This window comes from Anopheles funestus, chromosome 2RL, assembly GCF_943734845.2.
Source record: "Anopheles funestus chromosome 2RL, idAnoFuneDA-416_04, whole genome shotgun sequence".
Lineage (NCBI taxonomy): Eukaryota > Metazoa > Arthropoda > Insecta > Diptera > Culicidae > Anopheles > Anopheles funestus.
In genome coordinates this window covers 94,370,656-94,378,473 of record NC_064598.1, presented here as the reverse complement: position 1 = coordinate 94,378,473, position 7,818 = coordinate 94,370,656, and the positions used below count along the sequence as shown (strand labels likewise).

General features: G+C 40.5%; 2 long non-coding RNA genes across 7 annotated transcripts; both read right to left on the bottom strand.

Moving 5' to 3' along the window:
* Positions 1-207: 207 nt before the first annotated feature.
* Positions 208-2,279, bottom strand: LOC125762810 (uncharacterized). 6 transcript variants are annotated; one of them, XR_007418257.1, is made up of 6 exons: positions 1,941-2,279; positions 1,373-1,458; positions 972-1,256; positions 769-888; positions 385-645; positions 208-309 (listed from the first exon to the last, which is right to left on the bottom strand). It is a non-coding gene; the product is annotated as an uncharacterized LOC125762810 (long non-coding RNA). The 6 variants fall into 6 exon arrangements; XR_007418254.1 differs by having other exon boundaries at positions 1,373-1,423; positions 1,941-2,278; XR_007418258.1 differs by having other exon boundaries at positions 208-306; positions 1,373-1,423; positions 1,941-2,278.
* A 1,013-nt stretch (positions 2,280-3,292) lies between these two features.
* LOC125762809 (uncharacterized) lies at positions 3,293-4,589 on the bottom strand. Its single transcript, XR_007418253.1, has 4 exons — positions 4,376-4,589; positions 4,006-4,130; positions 3,681-3,806; positions 3,293-3,480 (listed from the first exon to the last, which is right to left on the bottom strand). It is a non-coding gene; the product is annotated as an uncharacterized LOC125762809 (long non-coding RNA).
* Between the last annotated feature and the right edge of the window lie 3,229 nt (positions 4,590-7,818).

The following is a 7,818-nucleotide window of genomic DNA, read 5'->3' as shown; positions in this document are numbered from 1 at the left end:
TCTTTTGTTTTTCTATGATCAAATTATAAATCCATAAGGAGTAGTTAGTGTTATACTTTTGAAGGTTGTTTTTTACTTGTATTCTTCTTTGCACTACTTTTATGTTTTGTTTTTCAATCATTATTAAATGCTTATAGTACACTTAGAACGCTTTTTCGGATAAATATATGATACCTTTACATGTTCTGAATGAATATACGGTGTCAATACGGTAGCATAACAAGTTTATTGGCATTCTCCTTCAATGGCAACTGAAGTTTTACTTTATAAATTTGCTATACTTAGTAATGGCACTTTTCCCACCAGCTTCTAAAAATAAAGTACAAGTTACTTTTAAGAAGTCTAATTACAAAGCGTAAACTTTAATAACAATCGAATACAGACCTATGGTGCGCCTCAGCAAATAAAGAAAAAATGCTATTATTAGATTCATTATGATGGATTTGGTGGAAAACGATGCAGTCGGATGTCTAACTTTCCGGTCCATCTGCTTGTCCTTTGGAAGTTTATCGTCCTTCTTCATTATAGTTAAACGTTAAGCTTACGGATTTGGTTTGGATTGATTATGGTTGAAGCAAATGTTTGTTCACACTACGATGCAGCCGGCTCAGACACATGTAAGAAGATAAAGTTCAACAGAAAACCCTACGGAGTTGTGAAGTAAAACAAAAAAAAGAAGCAAAACATCCGATTAATAATACAGGAACCATTTCATTTGCTCTGTTGCCCATTAGAGACAAATGCTTTTGGGGCAAGAGAAATGCTTACCCCCGGGGGTTCGGTCGTATGCTTTCCATCATCTTTGTAGGATATCAAATAACTAAGAAGAGGTGCTTGTGCCATAGTTTCTAGTATTGGTGCCAGGTGGAGATTAAAATCAAACAAGAACTTTGGTGGAAAATAAAATCACATATATGATTATAACTGCTATAACTGTTCAACCATTAACATTCACTTTGGTGCTTACATACATTTGCCATTAGAAGCTGGTGAATCTGTGAAACTAGTGCATCTTTGATACTGTGGTGTTTGGTGCGTGTTTTGAACAGCGAAAAAAAAAACCGTTAAACTCAAAACTAAAAACGTTATAAATGCTCATGTCTCCTCCGCACTACATGTCTGGTTGATAAAAGCCTTCGTACACTAGGTACAGTAGTAGCAGTAGAAAGATTAGGATGAAAAATGTAGTCATCAAGTTTCTAGTTTCACTCATTGTTCCCGGTGCAAGTCGGTGGTTCTTCTCCTGTGATCACAAACTGGAAAATTGTGCAGCAATTAGATGAAAAAACCCCAAAATTCCGTATTCCCAGTAAGAGGGCAGACACCACTAACGCGCACACTACACACGGTACGAGCGAATGCGAAAACTTACATGCGCGTCGCAAAACGGTTAGGTGCGTTCCAGGCAGAGGAAAAATCAATACTGACAACAGGTCCGAAATGGAAAAGATAAAATTTCTAAAAATATCAACATATTTCGTTGCAGTAAATGTGTTTTTAAAATGTGTGCGAACGATGGGACCGCCGTTTTTGGGGTGTAACCACGCTAAAAATACTAAAATCACAATTTATTGTTTGTCTTTCCAAACACGCTTACCTAATTCGTGCACATTATGTACCGCCACCGTTCACGCATCGATGTTTCGAACGAACATGTATTAACAACGATCGAATATATGGCGGAAAGAAACGGAACAAGAAGATCGTTTACAGAAGCTGAGAACGCGCGCACCAGGGACAATTTTAACACCGCTTCTTCTCATATGTCATCGCTTTGGATCATTCAGTATTGCACAGTATTGATTCTCGATTAGCGCACATTTAATGCGAACGGTTTTCCACACCACAAATGAGCAAAACAACCAAAAAAAAAAGAAGGGTGCAACAAACAAACGGTTTTTGCGAATAGTAAACAAGCAAACAAAACTTTGATCACTTACATGGTTTAAAACAAGTAACATTTGTTGCGCATTCGCTTCCGTCACACCATTTGAGTTTGGAGTCTTTCTAATTACCAGATGGACTATATATTCCCATGAGTGTAGAAGAAACCACTTGAGAAAAAAAACGGTAACAAATTGACCTACGGAACGGTGTTACATAAACGTAACGTCTCACCGGCAAGAGCGATCGTTCTGATCGTATAAGAAAGCAGCATCGTTGAATCGATCAAGATCAACGAGCCAAATTCTACTACAGATCGGGTTTTGTATTTTTTCAAAAGGTTATTTTTGATTATCGATTGCACAAATATTAAGATCAAACACGGTTTAACACATGGCACACAATACGGAAGACGATGAATATGCCGCCCCGCCCTCGCCCCCGCCCACCCCCCTCCGGCATGCTTTAATATCGGTCTCGGAAGATCATTTATAAGTGCCGCCTTAGCTCTTTACCTTTTAAGCGTGCAAGCGAAATTTGTAACCTTGAAGTGGCGTTTACTAATACTGTAATAGCTATATATCGATATGGATTAAACATCGTTTTTTATGCGTCACTGCATGGGCATAAATAGCGAGTGTCTCGGGTTTCGATTTAAATTTCACTCGTTGCCTGCAGTAGATATTTAGATGGCCAGTAGTCTTTTATTTGTTGTTGTACCACCAATGGCCAATGTGTGTTTTGCTAGTTTTGCTATGGTCTATTGTTCCTATTTTGCGGCTTTTTCTTATGCTGATTGGTATCTTTCAACGAATCTGCTCGTTTGTACACTTTATTCCTCTGAGCTCAGGCGTGTCAAACATCATGCATTAGAAGTTCATTTTGATGAATGTCGGCATGAACGCGTCTAAAATAAGCGCTTGCTTAATATTGTAACATGATACACCTTCGAACATATGCCAAACGAATCCATCATACATCGTTTGCCTGGTGCGGCATAATGATCTGCTTAACAGCAAACGATTGGTAGGCCACACATAATGCCGGGGGATGAATGGTTCAAAATGTAAGATTTATTTATACCTTGTAGCCGCGGATAGTCGGTTCAGTTGGTGCGTGTGATCGATCGAAACCAGATTCGATCCACGGCCGTCTACCATCGGTCAATACTTCTTCAATACAGATTCCCCATATATTGCTTCGTATATCTAACAAAGGGTAAACGGAGCTATGCTGCGTGTATGTGATAATTCAGTTAAGAAGTGTTACGTAGTTACGATTACGTTGAAGAAAGGACATTTTTGCAAAACTATTAAAAGTTTTATGTAGTATGAGAACATGACGATTCATAATATTTTAAAATAACATTTCAGATGCAAAGAATGATTCAATCTTAAATGCAAATCTCTTATTTAGCACATCATTCCCATTTTTATTCCATGAATACTTAAACCAGCGGCGTACAATAGTAATAGAGTTTGTACTTACTGAAAATCCGACTCATGAATTCTTGAAATTGTTGACAATGCATTCCCCTTGCCATCCATCATCCCTCGTGCATCCGTAACCCAGTAAAATGCAAGTTTCCGTTTTATCCTTAGAAAAGAGGAAAAAAGAAATGTCAGTACTAAACTTATGTTGAAAGGCTAACTACACATGGTCTCCCTAGCGAAGCTATCAGAAGTTATCAAACAGGATTTAATCAAAATGATTCAGGTGAAACACAGACATACATGTTACATCATATTAATCGTTCGACCATTTCTTTTGCATTAGAATATGTAGTTTCTACTTACAGAATTTGATACTGATCATGGCGATGTCAGCAATTGTTGTGAGCAGGATATTGATATTGCATTCCCCTTGCCATTCATCATTCCTTGCAACTTTAGTTCCATGGACTCCAAGCGCTCGTAGGGTCTCTAGAAAAGAGAGTAAAGAAGGTATCAATACTGAACTCATCTGGAAAAGTTTGCTATACATGGTTTTCCGAGCAAATCTATCAGAAGTTATCAAACAGGATTTAATCAAAATGATTCAGGTGAAACACAGACATATATTTAACATCATATTAATCACTCGATCGTTTCTTATGCGTTAACATATATAATTTATACTTACGGAATTTGATTCATTTCAAGACGATTTCGGCCATTGTTGTCAACAGGATATTGGCATTGCATTCCCCCGCTCATCCATCATCTCTTGTAACCATACTACAATGCAATGCAAGCTTCCGTTTTATCCTTAGAAAAGAAAGCAAATATGGTATCAGTACTACACTATTCTAGACGAATCTACTGAATGTTTTTCCTCGCAAAGGTATCAGAATTATCGTTTATGGTTTTAATCAAAAACATTCAGGTGAAACACGGATATAGCATCATATTGGTCGATCGTATGATCAGCAATTCTTTTTTGTTCTCGACATCGAACTCCCCCTCGACAGTTCTAGGCCTAATATTGAAGGGACGGCACTTGAGGTACTTACCAAAAGAAAACTTCAATTTTACACATGATAACGCGCGTATTGTTTGCAAACAGTGTTTAGTTCGAAGTAAAAAGCAAATCGAACGATTATCCCGCTAAAAAAGTTTATTAAAAGTTTCTTAATGGCCCTACAGCTACCTTCAGCAAACGCAGATCAAATTGGAAGAACCACATGCACGTGCGTGATCTGTCAGCAACATGAAGTTTCGACCAAGGCCAGTACAGAACAGGTATTTTGGTAGCAGTTTGTCAAATCGACATTTTGAATGGATTTTGACGTTGCTTTCATTGTGGAAAATAAAAATCGGTTTAGCTTTAAATAAAAAAAGAAAAAAAAATAATAAAGAAATAAAAATTATCTAAAAATTTGAAAATTTCCTGAGGCTAGCCATACCTTTCTTTTGAGTAATTTTACAAAATTTTAAAAATTAATTTATTTTAATGCGAATTTGTTGCAATGTGTTTCTTTTCACTCAAACAATTGTAATACGGATGTATTACGGAAGATATTACTTTTCGGAAGGAGGCTTTGGTAGCCTAATAACAAAGACGGAAGGTATAACGGAAGAACGGAAGACAAAACGGAAGAACGGAAGAACGGAAGAACGGAAGATGTTGCTTGTACAACGATCCAATAACGAATATCTTTATTCAGCATGACAGTTGCGCAGCACACTGTCATGTCCAATGGTCATAATTCACTCTGACATTTCGAAAGCTCTTCACAATGATACCGGTTGCGGACCTGACACTACAGTATATTACAGCTCGGCTATCCTGACTTAGGATTGACCTCAATTCTACTTGACTACATACCTAATCATATCTACGTATTAGTGGCCCACTTCCTAAGCTTATCAACTTCTAGAACGCCATCATAGGCCATTTGTGTATGCTGACATCCCTCAACATCTCTAACAACATAGCGGTCATGAGGAAGAATTTTGTGAATTATATAAGGGCCACGAAACCTACAGTTAAGCTTTTTGTTGACACCGCTTGTGTCTGTATATTTGATAGCTACTAGATCTCCTACGGTGAATTTAGGAGCTGGCTTGTTCCTATCGGCTAAGTATTGCTCATTTCGATTTTGCGATATTTCGATATTTTCCTGTGCTTCGGAACGGAGACGATTAAGGTCTCGACTAACGTCTTCTGTTTTGGACTCAAGAAATTCACGAGGTACATACAATTGGAGGGGATAGAGGGGAGACTGATGATAAACAAGACCATCTTGCAAGACGAATCCATTAACAGGACCGACTTCGAGTTTTCGTTTTAAAGAGTCAATGGAAGGATCTCTTGATTGAGCTACCTGAAGTTGAAAGTCAAGGTCTAATTCGCTAATTGCACCTACTGCTTCAGTTCGGCTTAATGCATCCACGTGAGCCATAGAAGTCTGATGAGTGAGATTGATCTTCATTTTATGATTTACTAACTGAGTGCATTGAATAGAATCGTCGAGATAATTTTCCTTAATGATTGGTAGGACAATAGCGGATTGCTTTGAAGATAATGTGGGGCCAACATCAGGCTCAATTTCTGATTCATAAACGTCAATAGCAGAAATTTCATTGGTTGCCACATCTAGTGAATCCTGGTTCTGGGTTTCAAGTCCCCCCCGAGGGGGCTGCATAAGAGAGACGTAATTCTTAGAGTACGTAAGACGGACGTTAAACGAAGGGAGTATATCTCTACCTATAATTATTGGCCAGTCCATAGAGTTCTCGGGTAATATAATAAATGAATGATTGAGGATCACCTCCTTAAATTTTATACGGCACGTTACTTGACCACGAGTATAAAGTCGGGAGTTCCCTAGGCCACGAAATCGAGAAAGGGCTAACGGAGCCAGGAGTCCAACTGGCACTATGGATTCATTTATAAAACTTACAGAACTACCTGTATCAAATAGAGATTGTATTCCTTTTACTACCACAACCGGTTTTCCTAACTTAAGAAAAGAAACACTCACCTCTTGTAATTCATCTAATGCCAGAGTTTCATTATCATCAGCCGCAATACGAGCAATTGGATCCGGATGAGCAGCAGCATTCGCGACCTTCTTTGGGCAATTTTTGTAGTTATGCCCCATCTGGAAACACGTGAAGCATGCCCCCGGTGGTCGGTTGGGGCGAGAACAGGCACTCTTAAGATGTCCAAACTCCGAGCAGTTGTAACATCGAATGATGTTCTGCGTTGCTCCTCGATTGGTCGAAACAGGAACTTTCTCCGGAATTGAAGATGATGTCGTCGTCGGCTTGGGGACTCTTCTGGACCGAATGGTCTCGAATTTCTTAAGCATAGGCTTCAGATCTTCCAAGTTGTTTGCCATGAATCGCATCCCAGCAGTAAGAGATGGGCTATCCAGACCATCAAGGATAATGTTGATCAATTCAGGTTCCGGGATGGGGGCTCGGCTGGCAATACGTTGCATATCCAACACATAACGTAAGGCGGTCTCCTTTGGGGAGAGACGACGGGATCGTAATTGTCGAAGAACGGCTTCAACCGTGGGCGGCACACTCAAGGTTGAGATGAGTTCTTCCTTTAACTGTTCCAGCGTAAGGGCACGAGATGACTGGGCAACAATAGCCGCAGATCCTTTAAGCAACCGACGAGCATGAACGAATTTATCAGCATCCTTCACACGATGTAGGGAGAAAGTATAATCGAGGTCATCCAACCATTGGATGATACATCTGTCGTCGTCTCCCGTGAAGGGTTCGATTGTTTTATCGAGTTTTAAGTCAGCAATCGGTGGTGGAGCATATTCAGACTGGTGTTCCAAAGCCTGAATCTTACGGCGCAAATCCACTAACTCCAATTGTTGCTGCAATCTGCGAATTTCGTCATCGTAAGTAGCCTGGGTGCATTTGTTAGCCGGGTTACATTCTTTGGCTGCACTATCAACACGCTCCGCTTCGGTAGCGTCCAACATGGCAGCACCGCACTTTACGGGGGTAACACTTGAAGCGTCCAAAATGGCGACATCACGCTTCGCGAGTGTGGCACTCGAGGCGTCCAAAATGGCGGCATCGCGCTTCGCAAGTGTGGCACTCGAGGCGTCCAAAATGGCGGCATCGCGCTTCGCAAGTGTGGCACTCGAGGCGTCCAAAATGGCGGCATCGCGCTTCACGGGTGTAGCACTCGAAGCGTCCAAAATGGCGGACAGGCACGTGGTAGGAGCATCGGTCAAAGGCGCTTCGGAAGCTGGTTCCTCGTCTGGTATCGGTGTGGCGTCAATTCCCATAATTTCAGCAAACAATCTCCGGATCTGGGCAACGGTAGCGGAAGGGGGAACCGCAATCCCCGCATCCGACAGAACGCCCAACATTTCATCACGGCCAGGCATGATCTAAACCAAGATGACACAACGGCAGCACGGGGCGAATCCCACTTCTGAGATGTAATACGGATGTATTACGGAAGATATTACTTTTC